We start from the raw sequence: 27,651 nt of genomic DNA on the forward strand, positions 1-27,651 counted from the left end.
CTACAGCTTGTAAAATTCTGTCATGTTATTATGGTTCCCTGCATCGTACAGTAGGTCCTGGTTAGTTACCCATCCTATATATGTGCTGCACTGTCATTTCAGTCGTGTCTGACTCTCTGACCCTACGGACTGTAGCCCGCCAGGCTCCTCTGTCCATGGACTTCTCCAAGCAAGAGTACTGGAGTGGGTTGCCATTTCCTGCTCCAGGGGATCTTCCCGACCCAGGGATTGAACCCGCACCTCATTTTGTTTCCCATATTGGTAGGCAGGTTCTTTACCATTCCCAGACTCCTAACTATCCCTCCCCTGCTCATTTCTCCAGGGGTAGCCATAAGTTTGTTTTTGATATCTGCAACTCTGTTTCTATTCTATAAATAAGTTTGTATTATTTTGTTAAGATTCCACATATACATGATATATGAAAGTAAAACAAAACAACAAAAAAACTTTAAAAAACTCTGTGGATGCTCACAACGGACAGGGAGAAAGTGTCAGTAAGTGAGGCTGCCTCCCAGACTCTAAGGCTACACCACATTTCACTGAGGAGACTGCTTCAGTCTGAAACAGCAAAAGAGCCCTTTGCTGGCTTCAGCTGGTGACACATTTTAGCAGTCCACATGAATTTGCATCCAACTTTTTCAAGTCAAAATAGGAAACAGGTTCTTATATTATGTCCATTGTAAGAGTCAGGGCTCTTGGTGCTCAGTAAGGTGATGGCAAATACTTCATGTAAGTAAAAATTATTTTATTTTGAATCATACAGAAATATACCATTTCTAAAAGGTATCTAAAGTGCCTTCAGGAAAATAAGCTAAACCTGTTGTGACAAACTCACCTTGGAGGACAGGGACATACTGGGTACCTCTTCCTACACTGGACATTTCATTTGCAATGAGTAAACTGGTAATCAGTAAAACTTGATTTTTCCAAGCTTGTCATATCTAGTGTACTTTATGCTTCTGGGAGAATTGAACTTTGTTGGAAGGGTGAAGTTTCTGAACTGAGAATGAGGACATGAGGGCTCTGAAGTTTGCTGAAAAACAGAGTGTTAGGCTACCAAGTTCCTAGTTCAGAATGTGGACACAGAGCCTCAACATGCTCCCCGTCAGACCACAGGTCTCAGTGTGTCCACCCCCATTCATTTATTCTGGTGATACCTGTGGAAAGTCACAGCCAGCATGCTTCTTTTTCTCTTGGTAAGAAAAAAATGTTTTTTCTCTAGACATTTCTTCTGTTGAACCAAACTAAACACATGTAGATTTGTTCCTTGCAGACTTGCTTATTTCTAGGAGCCTCCCTACAAGATTTCAGCATAAATAATACACTTCCCTACCTACTACAAGCTTAAGGGATCACTAGAAATCATTTTATAAAAGTAAATGGAGCAGTTAGTAACACTGCACAATCCACTGTATCTATAGCAACCTTCACCTGTTGGCCATTTGTGCATAAACTGTCTTCATCACTGTATTCAAACTTTAGGGCATGGACCCTGTCTTACTTAATTTTTATTTCTAGCTCCTCATATAGTGCATAGTAGGCATTCAAGAATGCCTATTGGAGAGAGTAGCATTGACATATATATACTGCCAAGTATAAAATAGACAGCTAGTGGGAAGCTGCTGTATAGCACAGGGGGCTCATCTCAGTGCTCTGTGATGGCCTAGAGGGGTGGGGTTGGAGGAGTGGGGAGGGAGAGGCTCAAGAGGAAGGGGATATATCTATACACATGGATGATTGACGATGTTGTACAGGAGAAACTAATGCAACATTGCAAAGCAATTATACTCCAATTTAAAAAATATAAAGAGGTTTATATATATATATATATCTGTTTACATATATGTGTGTGTGTGTGTATATATGTATCAGTTTTCCATTTAAAAAGTTTGTTAATACTTCCTCAGCTAAGAAAAACTCCAAAGATAAGTTTGGATGGATGGTGCCGAACGTGACACTTCTATTCCAGTGCTCAGCATAATCACTTACACAGAGGAAGCCAAATCCATGGACTACATGGTATGGCGATGCCATGGCTGCAGGGCATTGCCAAATTTTCTTTGGTCTGTTCTGCAGGGCCCAGTGAGCCCAGACCCAAAGGAATTCTAGCGACAGTGCTCTCTCAACTCTTGGTCTTGAACTACCATTGCCAGAAGGTACAGGAAGTTAAGTAGAAGCCTAAGCAGGGCTGGCAGTATTTTAATATACAACCTACATCGTAGGTCTCAGTAAGGTATTAAATTCCTGCAGTTCTGAAATTTTCCTTGAAGGATTTCATAACCAAATTAAACTTGTGAGAGTGTTGGTTATTGCTCCCACTGCTGTTTTTCTCAGTGCAAACTCCTGATTCTATGTCTGTTTGATACTTTTCTCCTGTATTTCAATTGCAGCTTTTAACTGTTTTAAGTTAATGGTGAAAACTCACTAGTATTTGCTATAAAATATGTACTAAGGGCTTGCCTTGTCTTTTCAACATTCTTTCTTTTTATTGAATTATAGTTGATTTACAATGTTATTTTAGCTTTCACATGCATACCAAAGTAATTCAGTTATTTATATGTATTCTTCTTCAGATTCTTTTTGACTATAGATTATTACAAGATATTGAGTATAGTTCCCTGTGCTGTAAAGTAGATCCTTCTTGTTTATTTTATACACAGTAGTATCTGTTAATCTCAGATTCCTAATTTATCCCACCCACTTCTTTTTTCTTTAACAGTTCAGTTCAGTCGCTCAGTCATGTCCGACTCTTTGCAACCCCATGAGTCACAGCACGCCAGGCCTCCCTGTCCATCACAAACTCCCAGAGTTCACCCAGACTCACGTCCATCGAGTCAGTGATGTCATCCAGCCATCTCATCCTCTGTTGTCCCCTTCTCCTCCTGACCCCAATCCCTCCCAGCATCACAGTCTTTTCCAATGAGTCAACTCTTCGCATGAGGTGGCCAAAGTACTGGAGTTTCAGCTTTAGCATCATTCCTTCCAAAGAAATCCCAGGGCTGATCTCCTTCAGAATGGACTGGTTGGATCTCCTTGCAGTCCAAGGGACTCTCAAGAGTCTTCTCCAACACCACAGTTCAAAACTATCAATTCTTCGGCACTCAGCTTTCTTCACAGTCCAACTCTCACTTCCATACATGACCACTGGAAAAACCATAGCCTTGACTAGACGGACCTTTGTTGGCAAAGTAATGTCTCTGCTTTTGAATATGCTATCTAGGTTGGTCATAACTTTCCTGCCAAGGAGTAAGCGTCTTTTAATTTCATGGCTGCAGTCACCAACTGCAGTGATTTTTGAGCCCCAAAAAATAAAGTCTGACACTATTTCCACTGTTTCCCCATCTATTTCCCATGAAGTGATGGGACCAGATGCCATGATCTTCGTTTTCTGAATGTTGAGCTTTAAGCCAACTTTTTCACTCTCCGCTTTCACTTTCATCAAGAGGCTTTTTAGTTCTTCTTCACTTTCTTTAACAACCAAACTTTATTTTCTATGTCTGTGAGTCTCTTTCTGTTTTGTAATTAAGTTCATTTGTATAATTTTTAAAGATTATACACATAAATGATATAGTATTTATCTTTCTGAATTCACTTAGTACAGCAATCTCTAGGTCCATCCACATTGTGACAAATGGCATTAATTCATTCTTTTTTATGGCTGAGTAGTATTCCCTTGTGGAGAAGGCAATAGCAGCCCACTCCAGTACTCTTGCCTGGAGAATCCCAGGGACGGCGGAGCCTGGTGGGCTGCCTTCTATGGGGTCACACAGAGTCGGACACGACTGAAGCGACTTAGCAGCAGCAGCAGTATTCCCTTGTATACATCTGCTGCTGCTGCTGCTGCTAAGTCACTTCAGTCGTGTCCGACTCTGTGTGACCCCATAGAAGGCAGCCCACCAGGCTCCGCCGTCCCTGGGATTCTCCAGGCAAGAACACTGGAGTGGGTTGCCATGTCCTTCTCCAATGCATGAAAGTGAAAAGTGAAAGTGAAGTCGCTCAGTCGTGTCCGACTCCTAGCGACCCCATGGACTGCAGCCCACCAGGCTCCTCCGTCCATGGGATTTTCCAGGCAAGAGTACTGGAGTGGGGTGCCATTGCCTTCTCTGATACATGTGCTACATCTTCTTTATCCATTCCTCTGTCAATGGATGCTTAGGGTGCTTCCATGTCTTGGCTGTTTTAAATAGTGCTGCTGAGAACTTTGGGGTGCATGTGTCCTTTTGAATTAGAGTTTTCATCTTTTCTGGATGTATGCCCAGGAGTAAGATTGCTGGATCATGTGGTAGCTCTATTTTTAGTTTTTTAAGGAAAACAGTGGCACTAGTGGTAAAGAGCCCACCTGCCAGCGCAGGAGACATAAGGGAGGTGGGTTCCATCCTTGGGTCAGGAAGATCCCCTGGAGAAGGGCATGGCAACCCACTCCAGTATTCCTGCCTGGAGAATCCCATGGATGGAGGAGCCTGGAGGGCTACAGTCCAGGTTTCTAAGAGTCGGATGTGACTGAAGTGATTTGGTGCTCATGCATCTTCATTTCAGTGTAGTATGTGATATGTATATCCCCCATGCAAGTATTTTATTATTAGATGCATTGTCCCGTCAAGTGCCCCTTAAAGGAGAAGGTGACTGTACTTTTTATACCTCCTTTCTTCATTCCACAATATTCAGCAAACACTTGGGCCCCTGCTCTGTGCCAGTCCCATTGCTGGAGATGCCAGACTACTCCTACCTTCAGGAAGCTTAAATATGATGAGAGAGGGAGACAGATACTGCCTGTGGGCACACCTTCTTCTTCCCATTGAAGAATCTGATGTCTGATGAATGGTTGTGTGGGCTGCTGGGGCATTCAGGGCCGACAGGCAACATTTATCAGTGGGCTGGGTAAAGACATATCAAGGAGAATAATTGTTCAAGTTTGGGGCTTCAGACCCTAATATCACATTAACCTGGAAAAATAGTAGCAGTGATTGCCATCAGCTGACATACCACCCCCAGAGAGAGTAGTTGTTCTAGGCAGGCCAGGCCTCCTGTGAGCCGAGTCAGGAAAGTATCCCTAATTAGAGTAGCTCCCTGAGCTGGTTCATAATTTGCTTAATCACACTCACTTCTCTAAACTATGGTTTTGGTTTTAGGCGGGGAAAATGCAAGGTTTGGGGAAAGGGAAAGGAAGCAATTAGAATTCAGACTGATCCTCCTCCCTAGTCAGTTTGGGATTGGCAGAAAAGACAGCAAATGACATCAATGACCAGGTGTAAATATAAGGAAGCTGATTTGGAAAATGGGTCCTTTGAGTCTTATTTGGGTGAGAATCATTGAGATCACAAAAGGAAGCAGCTGGTAAGTTCCAAAAACCTTTTTTATGTCAGCCTAGAATATGAATAATACACTAAATGGAGTGTAGTGCATATATTTAAATATTTATGTTCAAATGGCTGTCATTTTTTAGCCTGCTCTGCCATGGTCCCATGACTGGATACAATTGCTTTTAAATGATCATTTTGTAGATGCTTGAAAGACATTGTTTAGAAGATGAAAATTACAGCAAAGCAAACAAAGAAAATGCAGAAGAGACCATTAGAAACCGAATATATCCATCCTGGCCAACTCTATTTAGGAAGTTTTGAAGGCAGTTTAGTTGTAAGGATTAAGATGGAGGAGTTTGTAATTGGACCTGAATTTTAATTCTGTTTGTGATTTACTGGCTATGTGGTTTTGAGTAAGTTACTTTTCCTGTCTTTAAATTTCAAACTCATCTGTTAAAAGGGGATAATAATAGTACCACTTCACAGAGGTGCTGTGAGAATTAAATGAATTAATGGTGTTCAGCGCCTGACACCCATAAGCCCTCAATAAATGTTAGCTTAAAAAAAGGAAGTTGTTCTATATGAGGGCTCATGGAGGAAACCATTAGTAAAGCATTGAAAAGTCTGACCTCTGAGAGCAGCATCTGTGTTTTAGGGACTAAAGCTATGGTGGTGAACAAAACCATGCTGGGCATGTGGTAGGTGATCCATAAATACTGATTGAATAACTGAAAAAATGGATTGTGTGCATTTACAGTGTATAAACTGGATTATTCTATGAAATTAACATGTACATTTTAAAGGAGGAAAGTATAAGGCAAGAAATAATGGGTGAAAATTTTGAGTGTGGCAAAGGTATATATTTCAAACTTTTAGCCAGGAAAATGTTTATCCTGTGATTTCCCATTAGGGATGCAGGATCTGATTTCCTTTTCTCCTCTAAGGTCAAATGATCTGGGGGAGCTGTTTGTAGCGTTCTGGATGGTGTCTTCCTGACTGTCCACCCTCACCTCCCGTCCTCTCCAGCTTGCGTAATGTTATGATGAGCCACTATTGGGGAGGAACAGGCACACATTGAAACTACTGATTAAGGATGTTCTTTTTTCCCGTTTGCTTCCACATCACAACCCTGGGGGCTCAGACGATAAAGAAGCTGCCTGCAATGCGCAAGTCCTGGGTTCTGTCCCTAGGTTGGGAAGATCCCCTGGAGGTTGGCATGGCTATCTATTCCAGTGTTCTTGCCTGGAGAATCCCCATGGACAGAGGAGCCTGGCAGGCTACAGTCCATGGGGTCACAAAGAGTCGGACACGACTGAGCAACTAAGCACATGACACTTTAACATCCCTCTGTGATGGAAAAGAGAAGCTTGGAGGTGCCAGATCCCAGAGTCCAGCTGCGTGTCTGTTCTATTTGTGAGCTGGCCCAACCCGGTGTCTCTTCTAAACTTCCCGGGGAAGCGGTTGACTGGTTGGTTCCACCCCTGTCTGGGTGTCTTCCTCTGCTCCCTGTGTTCCAGGCCTCACACAGAAGGTGGGGAAAGGGGGTGATATTCTCTGCCTAACCCTTGCCTGAAGTCATTTCTAAGACAAGACGTGATGAACAAATACTGTCTATGGAAGAAGATGTACAGATTTGCTAAGGAGAGAATGTAGGTCTGGGACCTCCTGGTTACAGAATCGTATAAATCACTCAACACTAGTAAAGTTGAAGTTTTGAAAGTAGATAATTTCCATTTGTACCAGAGCTAATTAGTCTAAGGAAAATGGTGACAGAAATGTATTCTGTAACTTCTCAGGCAGCCCTGGAAGTCTGGCTCCAAAGACAGAGTTTTCAACGTACTCGTCTCTAAGATGTTACAGGCAGGCAGCTAATATTTACTGAGTTTGCACTGTCTTCAGACATGATTCCAAGTGACTGTGATGTTCACTCACTCCCTTGAGGTTGTATTTTTTTATCTTCTCCTTTTACAGTATGGAAACTGAGGCACAAGGGGGTTAAGTGACTTCCCCAACGTTAGCACTAACTCTTAATACTTGATTCAACATGTGAGGAACTGCCCACGAGATAAATATTTAACTTGGTACCCAGCTAAATAGGAATTTCCCCCCAACTATGTGCACAAGGAACCATTGCATCCTTTCCTGTGGGAGTGGGTTATAGGCCCCTCTTACCTGTGAAGCCTTCATGTGGAGATGGGGGAGGAGGTTGCTGAATTCTGAGATTTCAGACTGTCAATTGGAGTCCTGGGAGATAAGCCATTTCTCATAGTTCAAAGAGCCTAACAGAAAGTGCTCATTTAGGGGCAATAAACACTGTGGGCTAATGAACATAAAAATTTTGTGTGTGTGTGCTTGTCAAAATTCTGTATATCATATTAAGGTAATTATTTTTTGTGGAACATGCTTTTCATGGCAGTTGTGCATTTTGTTTTACAACTTAAAACCTGGTTCACTGATTATCTTCTGCATTGTTGTTGTTCAGTTGCTCAGTCATGTCTGACTCTTTGTGACCCCATGGATTGCAGAACCCCAGGGTTCCCTGTCCTTCACTAAGTTCTGGAGTTTGCTCAGATGCATGTCCATTGAATCAGTGATACTATCTAACCATCTCATCCTCTGCCACCTTCTTCTGCTTTTGCCTTCAGTCTTTCCTAGCATCAGGGTCTTTTCCAATACAGTTTATTTAAATCCTTCTAAAAGTGGAATCTGGGGTCTGGACTTTAGGAATGAAAAAGTTAGAACGGATTGGCCTGCAGTGCGAGAGGGATGTGTTGCTAATAGTCAACAATCACAGTGGATTCAAATGGATAGACCACTCCTGTTCTGCTGGGAGGCAGCGCTTCCTGGCTGTTCTCTCCCTTTCCTACATTTTTAATCCACTGTCATATTGCAGACAACTGTGACTGTGTTCTTATTAAGATCTCAGGGGCTTTCCCAATGGAATTTGCAAAATGTAATTAAGATGGTGAATTGTCTTTGACTCCCATCCCTACCACTAAATGAGAGCATTTTTATTTGGCTCTGCAATGTTTTTGTATCATTTGCTCTTTGGATTTACAAAGTCCCTGGTCCATTTAGAGAGAACTGTTGATCTTTAAATATACAGTAGGTGCTTATCTATAAACTACAGAGCCAGTCAAACCCTGTTTTAATTTAAATTTTGAGTAAGTTACGCATTCATATGGATCAAAACTCAAAACAATGAAATGAGATGTGCTTTGAGAAGTCTCCATCCCGCTTCTGTCCTCTAATTAGGTGTATTATTTACCCCCGTCCCTCCACCTACATGTCATCACTTTTATTAGTTTCCTATAAACTGTTCCTGAGTATATTTATGCATATAAGTATGAATACATATAGCAGTTTTTGTTCCCTCTCTAACACACAAAAATGACATGATACTCATATATTTATAACTATCTCTATTCATATATATATATATCTCCTAGAACTTTTTCACAGCAGAATATAGGGAGTATCTCCTTTTTTTTTTCTTTTTTTGGCTGTGCCATGCAACATGCAAGATCTGAGTTCCCCGACCAGGGATGGAACCTTTGCCCCCCGCAGTGGAAGTATAGAGTCTTAACTGCTGGACAGCCAGGGAAATCCCATTTTTTCAAATGGCTGGATCATATTCCATTTTAGGTGTGTATATATATATATGTATACACTCCCCTACACACACACACATACTCTTTTGATGGACACTTAGGGTTTTGTCCAATCATTTGCTATTATAAACAATGCTCCAAAGACTATCATGGCAGTATATTATTTTGCATGAAAGCAGACCATCTGTAAAAAAAATTCCCAGAAGTGAGATTTTGGGTCAAGGGTAAATGCATTTGAAATTTTAATAATGTTTCCAAATTGCTCCTTGGAGTCACGTTCCCTCCAGCAGTGTATGAAAATGACTGATTTCCTATGGTCTCCTCAAAAGAGTATTAGAAAACATCTTTATCGATCAGAGAAGTCAAAATTTGGAATTTATATAGTTTTAATTTATATTTTTTCTATTTGAAAAGATGGTCAGCTTACATCATGTTGTTTAAAGGCCATTTTATTCATTTTTTTCCCACAAAATGTCTATTAATGTCCTTTACTAATTTTTCTGTTGGGTTCTGATAATTTTCTTATCAATTTTCAATGTTAGTGAGATTATCCATTGTTTTGTCTGTGACATGAGTTGAAAATATTTCCCCCAGCTTATTTGCTTTTTTTTTTAACTTATGATATTTTTTTGTTATACAGAATTTATTGTTGCTTAATGTAATTGAATTTTCAAACTTTTTAATACATTCTAATTTTTTAATCATAGTCAGAATGGCCTTTCCCCTCTCCAAGGAAGTCATTTATATTTTCTTGTATTTTTAAAATATTTTATTACAGATAATTTTAAGCATAGACAAATTAGAGAAAATAGTATAATAAACCCCAACTACCTGTCATCCAACTTCAACAATTTGGAATATTGTGCCAGTATTATTTCATCTTATTCTCCCACCCATTTTCAGAATATTTAAAGCAAATCCCAGACATTATATTTTCTTTGTAAGTGCATCAATATATATCAATAACATGTCAAACTTTCTAGGATATAATTTCTATTTCATTATTATACCAGTGATTCCTTAAGATTATCCAGTACCAGTCTGTGTTCAGATTTTCTTTTCTGGAACACTTATGGCTTTGTTTTCTGTGTGTGCAATATGATATATGTACCCAGTTATCCCAACTCAGTTTCTTAAAGTTTATTCTTATCTTACTGGTTTTAGATGCCATTTCCCCATATAACAGACTCTCATGTGTATTTCAGTCTGTTTTCCAGACTTTCTATTCTGTTCCATTTGTCTGTCTACTCAAATGCTGCTGCACTGTTTTAATTACTGTGGCATTAGAGCATGTTTTATAGTCTTTCTGAACTAGTCATTCCCCAAATGAAATAGTAAGTAATCTACTCCAGTTCGTGCTATGTAAAATGACAGAAATATACAGTCCAGCCTCCTCAGATCAGGGATGGGTCTGGTGACTTACAAATCAACAAGGAGTGGGAGTACCATGTGTGAGCATAAACCTGGTCCCTAAGAAAAGTAACAGTAATCACACTGTGGGGAAGTAAATAGTAATAACATAAAAGCTGAGAACCTGGGAAGGGTCTTCATCTGGAGCTAGGAGGAGGAAGCAGAACTGGCAAAGCAAAAAGGACATGGTTTTGGTGGTTGAAACGTGCTTCTCCCTTGGGAGCAGATAATCCTGGTTTTCTTTGGCAAAGTCAGAAAGGCCGGTGGTAGAGGAAGTTGCAGAATTTGCTGTGTACCTGCCCTAGGAAACCCATCAGAGACATAAAGCGTGCTAAGAGCCAAGAGGGCCTGGCCGAAGTGTGTTGGGGAGACTGTGCGATCATTGTGCTCTAGGAAGTTCACAAACCTGAACAGGCAATAACCCTGAACTCCAAGGCTGCCTGTGTGCTGGCTGTACCTCTGAAGTTGCAGGAGTGAACCTTATTGTCCCTTTCTCAGGAAAAGGATGATGTTTTATTCTGAACCCTCTTTCCAGGAGACAGTATTAATTCTACCTAACAAGATACCTTTACTGGAAAGTATCTGAGAGAGGACTTCTAATATGAGTTATTATGGGCAGAGACATCTGAAGTATTTAGCAAGGGCACATTTTCTTCTTGTAGTTTAGTCGCTAAGTCATGTCTGACTCTTTTTGACCCTATAGACTGTAGCCCTTCAGGCTTTTCTGTCCATGGGATTTTCCAGGCAAGAACATTGGAGCAGTTTGCCATTTCATACTCCAGGGGATCTTCCCAACCCAGGGGTTGAACCTGCGTCTCTTTTGTCTCCTTCATTGGCAGGGAGATTCTTTACTACTGAGCCCCCGGGAGGGTATACCATAATACCTCTTTTTCCTTTTGAAATGCATGTATCTGCTGGACTCTGTCTGCACCATCACACAAGTCCAGAAAATGATAAGGTGGTCACAGCACAAGGAAAAGACCTGGATCCATAGTGAGTGGAAAGACTGAACCAGGATGACTGTGGAATGACTTCATCCCTGGCAGACACCCTTAATAACCTTTGACAGAGCCGGTAACCTCTTCATCCCCAATTTCCTCCTTATAAACTGCAGGAGAGCATACCCGCTTACCTCACAGGGATGTGAGGAACCTTAATTAGATTCTGATGGGAAAGTTCTTTACTGATGAGTCATGATATAGTGACTGTGATAATTTGAGGCTGCATAGCCATGAGTTGCCTGCTGCCCAGATGCAGATGCCAAAGGGTAAATGGAAATCGGTCATCATCAGAGTCAGGGGAGTGGACTTTTCGAAGTGAATGAATGGGTGAAGTCATCCTTGTTTGGGCATAATCAACAGTTCCTTACTGAGTGTCTACCCTGTGCGAATGGTAGCAAGCAACTGTATTGGAGACAGGAGGAGGTTAGCAAGGAGTGGCAGGCCTGAGGTGCATGCCCTGAGCTGGCTGCTGGAGTGGCTGTTGGCCTCCTTGGAAGACAGTAGCTCAGATTTGTGACTCTTTGGACCAGAAGTCACCTTTGCCATCAGTGGTGCGAGCTGGGTGTTGGTTATAGTTGGCTTCACATTCCAGCATGATTTAAACAATAAGAGTCACTGGGGCTCCCCCAGACCCCCTCACTTTCCAGATGCCACTCTTACCAAATCCCTAAGCTAGCTTTCTCTCTTAGGTGTTCCAGTGAAAAGAATCTTTGTGTTCATTAACAAAAGGGGAAAAGAAAAGGGACCCCTCTTTTGGCCTCTTTGACTTCTGTATTTGCATGAAGCTGTTTTACAAAGTACTTTCAAGGTGTGCTTTATTTTAAGCACAAGGTAAAAGGGACTGTTTTAGGCGTTATCATAGAACACTGTCTCTGCCAATAAGGAGTTTTATGGTCTGGAAATTGGTACAGAATATGGATGAGATCTCAATGTACATTTCAAGCTGAACCTTTTTTTTTTTTTTTTTTAGGTGTCCTTGGGTGAGAGTAGCAGGAAGTGAAAGAGGAGGTGAAGAGAAAATTAAGGGTGAGTACAAGTAGATTTGGAAGGTGAAGTAAATGGCTTCTCTGGGAAATGAGGCTGCTAAGACCATTATCCCAATAGGAAGTTTTTGGACTGTGGAAGGTGAGAGGTAACCAGAGAAAAATCAGAGGAAGTTCAGGAGAAAGTCCTTCATTTAAGTGACAAGCCCATTGTCACATAAATATAGTGTTGTTTATTGAAACACAAGATTTTAAGGAAGGAGAATAGGGCAAATCATAATTGTGTTAATATGGAATTCTGGTTTTCAGTGAATTTATTTTTATTTTAATATTAAAAATATACAGTTTTTAAAGGTTATTTTGCATTTATAGTTATTAGAAAATATTGTCTACTGCCTTGTTGTACAACACAGCCTTGAGCCTATTTTAAACCCAATGGTTTGTACCTCCCACTTCTCCCGCCGCCCCACCCCCATGCTGCCCCTCCCACCTGACTCCACTTGGAACTATTAACTTGTTCTCTACATCTGTGAGTCTGCTTCTTTTTTGTTATATTCACTAGTTTGTTATATTTTTCAGAGTCCACATATAACTGATAGCGTGTATTGTATCTTTCTGGCCTATTTCATTTAGTGTATGCCCTCCACGTCCATCCATGTTGCTACAAATGGCAAAATTTTGTTTTCTTTCTGTGGCTGAGTAATGGCACCCCACTCCCGTACTCTTGCCTGGAAAATCCCATGGCTGGGGGAGCCTGGTAGGCTCCAGTCCATGGGGTCGCTAAGAATCGGACACAACTGAGCGACTTCACTTTCACTTTTCACTTTCATGCATTGGACAAGGAAATGGCAACCCACTCCAGTGTTCTTGCCTGGAGAATCCCAGGGACGGGGGAGCCTGGTGGCTGCTGTCTATGGGGTCGCACAGAGTCGGACACGACTGAAGCGACTTAGCAGCAGCAGTATTCCATTGTTATGTATGTACCACTTCTTCTTTATCTGTTCATCTGTTGATGGACACTCAGGTTTCTTTCCCGACTCAGCAGTTGTAAATAATGCTGCTGTGAACATTGCGGTGCATGCATCTTATTCAACTAGTGACTTAAATTTTTTTCAGTAATAGCTGGGAGTAGAATTGCTGGGTCATACAGTAGTTCTATTTTTAGTTTTTTGAGAAACCTCTATACTGTTTTCCACAGTGGATGCACCAATTTACATTCCCACCAACAATGTATGAGGGTTCCCTTTTCTCCACATCCTCACCAACATTTGCTATTTGTATTATTTTTGTTGATAGTCATTTTGACAAGTGTGATGTGACATCTCATTGTGCTTTTGATTTGTATTTCTCTAATATTAGCAATGTGGAGCTTCTTTACATGTTCCTATTGGCCATCTGCATGTCCTCTTTGGAAAAATGGCTATCAAGTTCTTCTGCTCATTTTTTAATTGGGTTGTTTACTTTTTTACATTGAGTCCTTTGAGCTGTTTACGTATGTTGGTTATCAATCCCTTATCAGTCATGTCATTTGCAAATATTTCCTTCCTTTCAGTAGGTTGTCTTTTTGTTTTTCAGTTGTTTCCTTTGCTGCACAAAATCTTTTCCGTTTAATTAGGTTTCATTTGTTTATTTTTGCTTTTGTCACCTTTAATTTAGGAGACGGACCCCAGAAATATCGCTGTAATTTATATCAAAGTGTGTTCTAAGTTTTCTTCTAAGAGTTTTAGGGTTTTGGTCTTACTTTTAGGTCTTTAATTCAGTTTGAGTTTGTTTTTGTATATGGTGTGACAGAACGTTCTAATTTCATCCTTTTACATGTAGCTGTCCAGTTTTCACTTACTGAAGAAATTGTCTTTTCCCCATTGCATATTTTTGCCATCTTTATCAAAGTTCAAGTTGATTATTGCTGATTATAAGTATGTGGGCTTATTTCTGGCCTTTCTGTCCTATTCCACTGATCTGTGTTTTTGTGCTGGTACCACACTGTTTTGATTACTGTTGTTCAGTCGCTCAGTCGTGTCCAACTCTTTGCGACCCCATGGACTGCAGCATGCCAGGCTTCCCTGTCCTTCAGCATCTCTGGGAGTTTGCTGAAACTCATGTCCATTGAGTTGGTGATGCCATCCAACCATCTCATCCTCTGTCCTCTCCTCCTCCTCCTGGCTTCAACTTTCCGAGCATCGGGGTCTTTTCCAATGAATCGACTCTTTACATCATGTGGGCAGAATATTGGAGCTTCAGCTTCAGCATCAATCCTTCCTATGAATATTCAGGGTTGATTTCCTTTAGGACTGACTGGTTTGATCTCCTTTCAGTCCAAGGAACTCTCAAGAGTCTTCTCCAACACCATAGTTTGAAAGCATCAGTTCTTTGGCACTCGGCCTTCTTTATGGTCCAGCTCTCACATCCATACATGACTACTGGAAAAACCATAGCTTGGACTATATGGACCTTTGTTGGCAGAGTATTATCTCTGCTTTTCAATACATTATCTAGGTTTGTCATAGCTTTTCTTCCAAGGAGCAAGGGTCTTTTAATTTCATAACTGCAGTCACCATCTGCAGTGATTTTGGAGCCCAAGAAAATTAAATCGGTCACTGTTTCCATTGTTTCCCCATCTATTTGCCATAAAGTGATGGGACTGGATGCCATGACCCTGGTTTTTTGAATGTTGAATTTTAGGCCGGCTTTTTCCCTCTCCTCTTTCAACTTTGTCAAGAGGCTCTTCAGATGCTCTTTGCTTTTTGTCATAAGGGTGGTGTCATCTGCATATCTGAAGTTATTGATATTTCTCCCGGCAATCTTGATTCCAGCTTGTGATTATTGTAGCTTTGTAATATAGTCTGAAGTTAAGGCATGTGATTCCTCCAGCTCTGTTCTTCTTTCTCAAGATTGTTTTTACTATTTGGGGTCTTTTGTGCTGCCAGGAGCAGTATTCATGGGTGGAATGTTCCCCATTATGGCTGTGACTGGTGTCTACATCCCCTCGGTGAGCGGCAGCCACCTCCCATCTTTCTGAGTGACTCTCTTAAGACAAGCAGGGAGGTCTGGCATGGGTTCCTATCAAATTACTGGTTTTGTCTTAGGTCCTGGTTGTATGTGAAATTTTGTGTAGCCCTTTTAAGAGTAAAGTCTCTATTTCCCCCTGTACTGTGAAGCTCCTGAAATTAAGCCCTACTAGCCTTCAAAGTCAAATGCTCTAGGGCAGAGGTCCTCAGCCTCTGGGCCACAGACTGGTACCTCCTGTCAGATCAGCAGCATCATTAGACTGGAAATAAAATGCACAGTAAATGTAATCATTTGCACTTGAATCATCCCAAAACTTGCCCCCTCTCCTGCCGGCCTATGGAAAAATTTTCTTCCATGAAACCAGTCTCTGGTGCCAAAAAGTTTGGGGACTACTGCTCTAGGTCCTGATGCAGGACCATGAAGGCTGGGGAATTGGACATGGGGTCCAGAATTCTTATGCCTTTTCGGAGAACCTGCACAATATAATTCTCCAGTCTGGGGGTCAACCCCCCCAGGGGTATGGGATTTGATTTTATCCTGAGTCTGCCTTTCCTAGTTGTCTTGTTGTGGTTCCTTCTTTATGTCTTTAGTTGGAGAAGATCTTTTCTGATGGGTTCTAGTCATTTTTTATGGATGATTGTTTTGCAAATAGTTGTTTTGCTATACTCATGAGAGGAGGTGAGCTCAGGGTCTTCCTACTCCCCCATCTTTCCCCCTTCCTCAGTGAAATGTTTGTGTTTAAATAAACTTACATTTCTGTGTTAGGTTCTATGATGGAGTAAGAGTACAGCTTTGAATACACTAAAGCTTCCATGGGCTCCAGTGCTATGTTCATCAAAATGTGTTCATTTTTCTCAGCTCTTTTATTAAATAAGGTTCAGGAATTTCACCTCCCTCTCTCTCCTTATTTCATGATGTTCTTTAGTGATGGTAGGAGCAGAAAAAAAGATGCATTTTGGTGGCCTTATGATATTTGCATGGGATTATAAAATATTTTTCAGCTAGATTTTTCTTGTTAATATTCTCATTTTCTTTCTAAAGCCTTCATTCTCCCCTTGATCAGTTTGTAGCATACATCCAGTTGTAACAGTTGCTCTTATACTCTCCTGGTAAAGAGGTATTGTTTAGTCACTGCAGCTATCCCTACAACGCCTGACACTTTGGTTCAGTGTGACTCACTTCCTAGTGTTTTGAGACTAGATTCACAGCTTCGTCAGGGTCTTGGAAGGAACCAGATGGCATATTCAGACTGGTGTTATTTGAGAGAATGAATAAGGGGCTATTTACAGTGGTTTGGGCTAGGTTTAGGAATATCAACAAAGGATAGTCCCAGCCTTCAGAGATGGCAACAGAGAGAAGCCATTTCTCTCCTACGGGCCTGAAGCTGTGAGTTGCTCAGTCGTGTCTGACTCTTTGCAACCGTATGGACTGTAGCCCACTAGGCTCCTCTGAGCATGGAATTCTCCATGCAAGAATACTGGAGTGGGTAGCCTTTCCCTTCTCCAGGGGATCGTCTTGACTCAGGGATTGAACCTGGGTTCCCCTGCATTACAGGCAGATTCTTTACCATCTGAGCCTTGGATAAGAAAAAATGGTTACTGGAACCCAGGAGAAGGTAGCTATGAAGTTAGGGACCTGACAGGATCTGAGAGGCATGATGACAGCCTGGCAGGGAGTGAGTCTGGGGAGTAAATACCTCAGTCTCACTCTCTGCCCACTCTCCAGTCTGCTAGTTTCTGCCATTGACCAAATCAAATTGAGAGCCCGTAGGAAAGGGAACTGTGTGCCTGGTCATCATAGCTTGGCTTTGCAGGGCACAGATCAGGGTGGACAAGGCTGGATGATGGGGCTGGAGGAGCAAGAGATGAAAGCCCAGCAGGGCTTAGTCCCTTTCACCCTTTTAGGATAGCTTGGGAAGATCATGTGGTCGGAGCTTATTTAAGGCCCAACCTAGTATGTGTTGAACCACATGTGAATACACTAGGCCAGCGATGGGCAGAGCTTTAGTTGTTGAAAACAGAGCTCTCACAATCTTCATGTGTTCACCTAAAATCTAAATGAACAGTCAACATGGAAATGGAAATTCTGTTGGTGGAAAAGATGAAAAAGCTTTTTTTTAAAAAAAAACATGTAATGCCTATGTGTGTGAGGCATTTAGAGACCTTTAGCTCAAGAATTGGAGCTGCAATTCCCACTCCAGTGCTCAAGAAGGAAGGGCAATCTTGTATCCCCAAACAAACCCCAAGCATTTTCTAGGGTGGAGACTATTCCATGGGGCAGAGTAGACACAGAAAGTTTTCATGAGGAAGAAATATTGGAGCTTAGCCTTTAAAGAAGAGTGAGAAATACAAAGTATTTCTTTAAAGAAGAGTGAGAAATACAAGCAGAGTCTACTGTTCTTTTTTGGAATTTTAAAAAAATTTACTTTTAATTGCAGTATCATTGCTTTACAATGTTGTGTTAGTTTCTGCTGTACAGCAACATGAATCAGCCATATGTATGCATATATCCCCTCCCTCTTGAATTCCCCTCCTACCCACTCACCATCCCACCCCTCTAGGTCATCAAGGAGCACTGAGCTGAGCTTCCTGCTAGTTATCTATTTTACACATGATAGTCTATATATGTCGATGCTACTCTCTCAATTTGTCCCACCCTCTCCTTCCCACACCACAGTGACCACAAGTCTGGTCTCTACATCTCCATTCCCATCCTACAGATGGGTTCCTCAATACCATTTTTCTAGATTTCATATGTATGTGTTAATAGCCAATATTTGTTTTTCTCTTTCTGACTTATTTTACTTTGTATGACAGACTCTAGGGAGCCTGTTGCTTTTTAAAGCACGCTTTATGAGAACTGCTTTTATTTATAAGCATAGACAAAGATGTATGGATGTGAGAGTTGGACTATAAAGAAAGCTGAGCACCAAGGAATTGATGCTTTTAAACTGTCGTGTTGGAGAAGACTCTTGAGAGTCCCTTGGACTGCAAGGAGATCCAACCAGTCCATCCTAAAGATCAGTCCTGGGTGTTCATTGGAAGGACTGACGTTGAAGCTGAAACTCCAATACTTTGGCCACCTGATACGAAGAGCTGACTCATTTGAAAAGACCCTGATGCTGGGAAAGATTGAGGGCAGGAGGAGAAGGGGATGACAGAGGATGAGATGGTTGGATGGCATCACCAACTTGATGGACGTGGGTTTGGGTGGACTCCAGGAATTGGTGATGGACAGGGGCGCCTGGCATGCTGTGGTTCATGGGGTTGCAAAGAGTTGGAGACGAGTAAGCGACTGAATTGAACTGAATAGACAAAGAATATAGACTTATCAGAAAGCAGTTAAATGAAAATACTCCACTGAGGCCTAAATATTGTGCTCACATATATTCTAGAGTAGTTTTCTTAAAACTCATCTTCAGAGGAGTTTTACATTCTTCTCTCATATGTACTTAGATAATTACAGCATTTGAGAGCTGAAAATAGGTGTATTGAATTTGTCTTAAATCTGGCCCAGATATGGTATAATCTTAATCATATTGGCTGGTATGTAATCCATTGAGGAATCATAAATCTCAAATTTTAGATTTTTTTTTGCATTATAATGCGTTAGTTTCTGCTGTACAGCAAAGTGAATCAGCCATACATATACATATATCCCCTTTTTTGGATTTCCTTCCCATTTAGTCACCATAGAGCATTGAAGAGAGTTCCCTGTGCTATACAGTCCTTATTGGTTATCTATTTAGAACATAGTAGTGTATATAAATTAATCCCAATCTCCCAATCCATTCCACCCCCTTCTAATTGTAGTGTTTAATACTTATTTAATAGTTTGATAATTAAACCAACAGTGTATAGGGACTTAGTCATTCTCCTTTAATTCCCACAACTCTGTGCAAAATAGATATTTAATATCTCTGTTTTACTGATAGGAACCTGAGTCTCAGAGCAGTAGAGGAATCAGCCAGAGGCGGCAGGTCCAACTAATGGCAGGGGCAGAATTTGCTCCCGGCCTGAGCGCCTCTAAAAGCCATTGTCCCCGCACTAGACTGGTCAGCATGTACACTTGACTTTACCTTTGTAGGACTGTGAACCATTGCTTAAATGTCATCTTTCATGATGCAATTAAGACACTATTTATTGCCTATCATTTTTCAATTCCTCTGGGAATATAAAATGATGCACATATATATCTTTATGTGTACACTTTCTTCTGCTCCAAGTGGTAATATAGTGACAATTTATAGGGCAAGTGACATGCTGTAACTTTGTTATATATGTAGAATGCAGACTTTTTTTAAATTAGAATTGCTTTTATAAGCTTGTTACCTTCCAGAGAGTTCTTTGAATAATCTGTTCTGGAATTTGTGACTGTGCAAAAGTTAGCATGATATTCTTTTGCCATTGCATGTAGTTTATTGTTGGTTTTCAAATGGCCTCCTGTTTTAGAATGATAGCCATGAACATGTTCTTGTGCAATACAATTTTAGATATAGAATCAGGAATAATTTGAGCTAGTTCTATAAATCATGGTCCGTGACATAAAGCCTCAGGACAGAAGAAAGACACCAGGACAAATGCATAGCAACAGTTCTGTATCCTAAAGCTTTCCCAAATGAAAGATAACCGTGTGGATGCTGAAAGCAGCTGACGTGATTGGTAATATAGTCTCTTACACAGAGTTCTAGGGGCTTCCCAGGTGGCGCTGGTAGTAAAGAACCCGCCTGCCAATGCAGGAGATTTAAGAGATGCAGGTTAGATCCCTGGGTGGGGAAGATCCCCTGGAGGAGGGCTTGGTAACCTACTCCGGTATTCTTGCCTGGAGAATCCCATGGACAGAGGAGCCTGGAAGGCTATGACCCACAGGATCACAAAAAGTTGAACGTGACTGAAGCGACTTAGCAAGAACACATGCTCACGGTCACTTTGTCATAGCACTTAAGCAGTTATTTCATTCATAAGATATGTATGTACATCTGCATATATGTACACACATATAAACACATATATGTATACACATATATACATACATATATACATATGTACACATATACACACATATCCAGATCAAATTATCATCTCAGATTTCTGTTTTGGTACAGATATTCCATCATGTTAGAATATATACAGAGAGATTCAAATGAGACACACATCAGTATACATACTTTATTTCTATGGTCATTTTCCTATGTCTGCTGAGGTTAAATGCAGTCAAAAGTGCTCGCTGTCACTTGCATGTCTAGTGACCTTGAAAGCTAAGTTTTCTCAGTTGAGTTCTGTATGCCATGTGTTAGAGAAGGCATATTTTGGATTGTTCTCCTCTACTCAACAATTGTAGAATATTGGGTCCTTAGCCAGTGTTCTTGCATGGAGAATCCCAGGGACGGGGGAGCCTGGTGGGCTGCCGTCTATGGGGTCGCACAGAGTCAGACACGACTCAAGTGACTTAGCAGCAGCAGCAGCCAGCTATTGGACATTACAGCCTAGATTTCTATTATGAGAACTTTGATTGGCTATTAAAAGACATGAGTTCAGTACAGCAAGCACGGATGGGGAACATAAAACACAGTGTCCTCCGTGCCTAGCCTCTGCTGCCACTCGGTTTACATCCATGCAGGTCTGCGGGTGGCATGGCGCATTAACAGCACCAGCACCTCTGTGCCTGCAGCTCTCTTGAAGAGGTTCTGTCCAGTTATTCTGTCTTCCTCTCAAATTTAAAGACACCTCTCTTACACAGAAAAGAAAATAACATCCCTCATTTGCCTGCCTGACAGCAGAAATATCTTTATAAAATTGCCTCAATATTATGCCTTTGGCTTTTTTTCTTTAAAGAAATGGCCAAATGAGGGATGTGTCTTGAGCTCTTCAAAACAAATTTCAGGCATTATCTGCATGTTCTTTGGTGCTTTCTGTAGAAAAATGCATAGGGCCCATTAATTTGAGAATTAAGGACTAGGGAGTTTTCTGTTTGCAAATCATGAGAATGTGTATTCCACATATGTTTCCCTTGGTTCCTGGGCAGTACAGAGCAGAGCGTGACGTACAACAGAGGAACACCATTTGTACAAGGGGTTAGGATCTTTATTTTTCCTTTCATCCAATATGGTTTTTACACCGTATTTTGAGAACCTTAATGCTTTAATTGACTTGGCATCAGCCTCTTAAAAATCACTTATGGAAGCAAACTGTGTAAAAATTATTCCACCCATGTGAAGGATACTATTAGATATAATCAATTAACATATTTTATTAGGTCTCTATCATTTGTCCAAATAGTTCAATGAAACACAATAAACCAATCTTGATCCTTTGTAAAAGGAATCCATTTTCCAAGTCTTAAACATCTAAGCTTTTAAATATTGTTCATTTGGAGTTCTTACTGTCTTATTTCTCCAGTGTCATGAAAGCCTTCTCAAAAAGATGTAAAATTATATCTTGGACAAAAATGCAGCTGAAAAGCTATTACGTTGGAAGTATCTTTTAGCTATTTCTTAAAATTTGAATCCCATTTAAAAAGATTTCTTTACAATTGATTAGACTATTTCTTCACCCAAATTACATACTTATGGGCCCTGTATTAATTCACAATTAGATTTAAATTTGGTTTGCATAATGAAATGATTTTAATGTTAGCACAGTTTTAGACAGTATCTTGTACCACAATGCATGTAGTAGGAACAACTCCCATCTTAACACTGTAAAATGCACACCTTTATGTTTAGAAATGAGATACTCAGTTCGGTGAGTTTTTGATCCTGTGTTTGAGATTTTTTGAAAGATTTTCTTTAAAAGAGAACAGCGGGAATCTGAAATATTATGGTAATATTGTATTTCATTATGACTTTTTAGGGCATAACTAAAAGTCTTCATTAATATTCTTCCCCTAAAATCATAGAATATTAGAAGTGAAGGAACCTTGGCAGTCATTCATCCCAGCTTTCCACTTGGTTGCAATAGAGAGAACTTCAGAATCTTCTTGAGAAATGAGTGCCCAGAACTCCACACTGTGTACCAGGTTTGGTCCAGCTGGTATGGAATGGAGTTAGACAGTTATATCCCTTGATCTGATCTCTATTCTGCTAATATTGTCTGAAGAAGCCTCAGGGCAGGAAAGGAGAGGGAGAACAAGTCTTGAACATCATCTCAGTAAAATAGGAATTACCTATGTTATTGCACTCAGTCCACACAATTTAGAAAATTTGCCCACCTGACTCTAAGCCTCACTTGTCTTACTGGCAATGGGGACAGTACTTCTCTCTTTTTTTTTTTTCTAATTTTATTTTATTTTTAAACTTTACATAATTGTATTAGTTTTGCCAAATATCAAAATGAATCCGCCACAGGTATACATGTGTTCCCCATCCCGAACCCTCCTCCCTCCTCCCTCCCCACACCATCCCTCTGGGCCATCCCAGTGAACCAGCCCCAAGCATCCAGCATCATGCATTGAACCTGGACTGGCAACTCGTTTCCTACATGATATTTTACATGTTTCATTGCCATTCTCCCAAATCTTCCCACCCTCTCCCTCTCCCACAGAGTCCATAAGACTGTTCTATACATCAGTGTCTCTTTTGCTGTCTCGTACACCAGGTTATTGTTACCATCTTTCTAAATTCCATATATATGCGTTAGTATACTGTATTTATGTTTTTCCTTCTGGCTTACTTCACTCTGTATAATAGGCTCCAGTTTCATCCACCTCATTAGAACTGATTCAAATGTATTCTTTTTAATGGCTGAGTAATACTCCATTGTGTATATGTACCACAGCTTTCTTATCCATTCATCTGCTGATGGACATCTAGGTTGCTTCCATGTCTTGGCTATTATAAACAGTGCTGCGATGAACATTGGGGTACACATGTCTCTTTCCCTTCTGGTTTCCTCAGTGTGTATGCCCAGCAGTGGGGTTGCTGGATCATAAGGCAGTTCTATTTCCAGTTTTTTAAGGAATCTTCACACTGTTCTCCATAGTGGCTGTACTAGTTTGCATTCCCACCAACAGTGTAAGAGGGTTCCCTTTTCTCCACACCCTCTCCAGCATTTATTATTTGTAGACTTTTGGATCGCAGCCATTCTGACTGGTGTGAAATGGTACCTCATAGTGGTTTTGATTTGCATTTCTCTGATGATGAGTGATGTTGAGCATCTTTTCATGTGTTTGTTAGCCATCTGTATGTCTTCTTTGGAGAAATGTCTATTTAGTTCTTTGGCCCATTTTTTGATTGGGTCATTTATTTTTCTGGAGTTGAGCTGTAGGAGTTGCTTGTATATTTTTGAGATTAGTTGTTTGTCGGTTGCTTCATTTGCTATTATTTTCTCCCATTCTGAAGGCTGTCTTTTCACCTTGCTAATAGTTTCCTTTGATGTGCAGAAGCTTTTAAGGTTAATTAGGTCCCATTTGTTTATTTTTGCTTTTATTTCCAATATTCTGGGAGGTGGGTCATAGAGGATCCTGCTGTGATGTATGTCGGAGAGTGTTTTGCCTATGATCTCCTCTAGGAGTTTTATAGTTTCTGGTCTTACGTTTAGATCTTTAATCCATTTTGAGTTTGTTTTTGTGTATGGTGTTAGAAAGTGGTCCAGTTTCATTCTTTTACAAGTGGTTGACCAGATTTCCCAGCACCACTTGTTAAAGAGATTGTCTTTAATCCATTGTATATTCTTGCCTCCTTTGTCAAAGATAAGGGACAGTACTTCTTAACTCTGTGGTTACCTGATTATGAAAGGTAGACCTAGAATTTTATCCTGTTTGTTGTTGTTCAGTTGCTACGTTGTGTCTGACTCTGTGACCCCATGGACTGCAGCATGCCAGGCTCCCCTGTCTATCACTATCTCCTGGAGTTTGCTCAGATTCATGTCTATTGAGTCAATGATGCTAACTAACCATCTCATCCTCTGCTGCCCCCTTCTTTTGCCTTCAGTCTTTCCCAGAGTCAGGGTCTTTAGGTCTTCCTGAATCTAAAGCCCATCGTTTCCCCCTCAAAGATGACTGTATTAATTTTGACAGTCATAATTCACCAGTGGCTCACGTTAACTTTTGGACCTCAATAATGTGTGACAGCACAGGGACCATGTCTCTAACTCACTGTTGTATATAAGTGCTTAGCACAGTACCTAGTATGAATGTATGACTTATAAACATGCTGCTTTCAAGATCTGGACAAGCTGTAAAGAGAGGTCAAATCATGATTCCATTTTTCCCTATTGAATGTTTTTTGCAAGAGTAAAATCCATAGTACTCTATGGAGATTTTTGTATTTTCAGATAAAGATGATGGACTAAGCATAAGCTAAAATTCTCTCTTGTATTTTGCTTCAGGCACATAGAAATGCTAAATTAAATATCTTTAAAATTAATTTTAAACTTGGGTTGCGGGGGAGGGGAATTACCCAGGTGCTGGAAACAGAGAATCTGTCAGAGAGGGTCAACTCTGAGCTGCAGGGCCAGGCTCTCATTGCCCAGGTCAGGTCCCCTCAAGGAAGACAGCTGAAGCAGTCTCAACCTATAGCCCGTGATTCATCTTGCCAAATTTCTTGGGAACCAGAATATCACCATTGGTCAAACTCAAATAGCTGGAAACAAGTAGTACTACCCTTGTGATAGACTGTAAAGTTTCCTGGCAAATTTCTCCTTTTCTGAGGAGTGTTTTCATCTTTTCCACTGTGAGTAAAATTCCAGCACTCAGGTTGCATTTTCTATTTGCTTTCTATTCTTTTTACAAGGGAAGGCAGGCCCATTAGGTTTGCCATTAAAGTGTCTTAGCGCAGATAAGTGATGCTTGCGGTAAGGTGTGAATGCAGGTGTTGATAGGCATGTTGGACTTAGGAGAGCTGCTCCCCTTAAATTATCCATATTGCATTTGTTTTATTGGCAGTGGCGGTTGGCCTGGTGCTTGCTGACTCATTTTTAGCAATTGTATAAGCTGTGCTGGTGTTTACCACCTCTGCCTGATCTCGGGTTTCAAATCCCCTTTTGATCCCATCATGGTTTTATCATCATTGGATGCCCTGCCAGCTCCTTATTGCCCACAATCTGTCTTACTTGCTAAGAAAGGTGTTCCTTATAGGTCATAACTAATGATGTTCGTTCTGTTCCAAAATGTATCTATTGAATATCTACCATGTGATGAGTGTGGACCTAGGGGATATAAAAGTGATGGAGGTCCTTTTCCTATCTCAGAAGAGCTTGAGGTCAAGGATGTGCCATTCCTGAGGCCTGCATGTACCCCAGGAAAGCTTAAAAATGCCACGTATAGGATGGGATGATGACCATGGCTGGGACCTGGGAAATAGTCATGCTGCTGGACCATGAGCCATGTACATCCATTACTCCTGGCAGTAGTGGGCCAGTCTCATATGGAGCTTCCTAAATTTACACATCTGGCTACCTGCCATTCCCTGAGTGCCTGAGAGTTGCCTGTCCCTGCTGTAACCCTACAGATGTGCCTTGCAGAAATCCCTTCTCTTGGCAAGGAAGCACACTGCATTCTGGAACAAGAATGAATATACTTTGCAAAGAGAGGACTCCTAAAATAAAGACCAGCATCAGAGGTGAGGGGTTTCTGACCAGGTCTTCTATCTGAGAAAGATGGATAATGGTGATGAGCTTTGTTGGGGGTTGGTGGGGTGGGGATGTTTTGAGCCACCCGTGGGTTTGAGAAGTGTGGACCAGGTACCTAATATCTATGTGAGGCTATGTTAGTGTCAAAGTAAGAAAACATCCAAGTTACAGGAAGCTGAATTATGATGGCTGTATTCTAAGTCAGAGAGCAGCTGTTGTTAACCATTATGTGTGGGTCTTAACCCAGGGGGAAAATATGTATGGACATGATATTGCAAATAACCTTAAGTTCCTTGCAGGTCCCCCTCCCCTACATGGAGAACTCTGCTGTGTGATAGTCGTAGAGAAAGTAACAGAATGGTTTAGTTTAGCTTGTGTTCAAGATTTTTTTTTCCCCTTTTTGGAGCAGAATACAAATTCTGCTATAACCTTGTTCTGCAAGAAAGATTGCAACAAGAGCCTACTCAGCAAAGCCTCAGCAGATAAATTTTAGTTCAGAGTCTCCATGAAATGATTCCAAATGTGAAACTACTTTCAGATACTATAATTTAGTCATTTGCTTTTTCATTATCCTAATGTCTTTGGGTTGTGAAAAATAAAACAGTCATGTTAACACAAACCTATACACTGAAAAAGAGAGATAAATATAGGTGCCATGGGAAAAGCAGTATGTAGTAGATTATAAAACATGCTCTGGAAAATATGAGATATTGTTATTTGGTGCTTCCCTCATCTGACAGGTAAAACCTTTGCAGTTTGAGAGGATCTTGATAGAATAAGACTATGCTGTTTTAACTAAAACCAGAAAGGAAAATACATCTAGTCTATATGGAAGCAACATTCTTGTGGCCTATTTTTCACCATTATCAACTTTTGTGCTAGAAGAAACTGCACAGACACATTTTGAGGGCATGCTGTGTTCCAGGCTGCGTGCTAGGGTCTTTGCACGTATTGCCCCTGAACCCCCACCTTGTGGAGGCAATAGTAATGAGACTATATTCTCTACAGTGCTTTTTCCAGGAAAGGGGAAACCACAACACATGTCTAATTCTTGGGTTTGTTGTTCCTTCCATTGTTTTTAAGTCTTCCATGAGCCATCATATCATGCTTGATGTTATCCAGAAGAACCTTTGAGGTATATCTGAATTCTTCCTTCCTCTGTGTTCACTGTTATTTGTATTCCTTTCTTCCCAGAGCTAGAAATAGGACTAGGCATTTTGGACCAGTTACTACTTTCCAGAGACAAAGCTTTCTTGAGAGTAGTTTTCAAAACTAGATAATCTAAAACAGAACAGTTTCTCGACTCGGCTGGATCTGAGATCCTTGCCATGGCCTGGAAGTGCCTGTGTAGTCTGGCCTCACCGACTCTGGCTTTGTCTGTTCCCCCTCTCATGCTCTGGTCACACTAGCTGCTTTCTGAGTTCCCCCAGTGAGGCACACTTCTTCTGATCTAAGGACTTGGTTTCTTTTCCCTTGATTCTTTGCTTGGACATGTCCTTATCAACATTTAATTCACCTGTATAAATGTCACCTACTCAGACGTATTGGGCTCACCATATATGTTAAACACTTCCTTCTGTCCACTGACATAACACCTTACCATGTTCCTTCCACAGAATTTACAATGGTCAGAAATTATGGCCTTTTCCATATGTACTGCCTGTCTTCTCCCTCTAAAATGCAAACTGCCTGAGAGCAAAGACTTTGTTGGGGATCCAGCGATGAAAATGTCTGTTATGTACTAGGTGTCAGTAATGGTGTATTGAATG

The 27,651-nt window shown here is 40.9% G+C and overlaps 1 protein-coding gene across 2 annotated transcripts in view; it reads left to right on the forward strand.

Moving 5' to 3' along the window:
- The window catches only part of LYPD6B (LY6/PLAUR domain containing 6B), a 240,612-nt gene that overhangs the window by 190,525 nt on the left and 22,436 nt on the right, over window positions 1–27,651 (forward strand). For both annotated transcript variants that reach the window (XM_070380740.1, XM_070380746.1), the window contains one exon: window positions 12,293–12,348. The gene's annotated coding sequence lies outside the window, so the exon portion shown is untranslated. The remainder of the gene's footprint in view (window positions 1–12,292; window positions 12,349–27,651) is intronic.

Source organism: Bos mutus, chromosome 2, assembly GCF_027580195.1.
Source record: "Bos mutus isolate GX-2022 chromosome 2, NWIPB_WYAK_1.1, whole genome shotgun sequence".
Classification (NCBI taxonomy): domain Eukaryota; kingdom Metazoa; phylum Chordata; class Mammalia; order Artiodactyla; family Bovidae; genus Bos; species Bos mutus.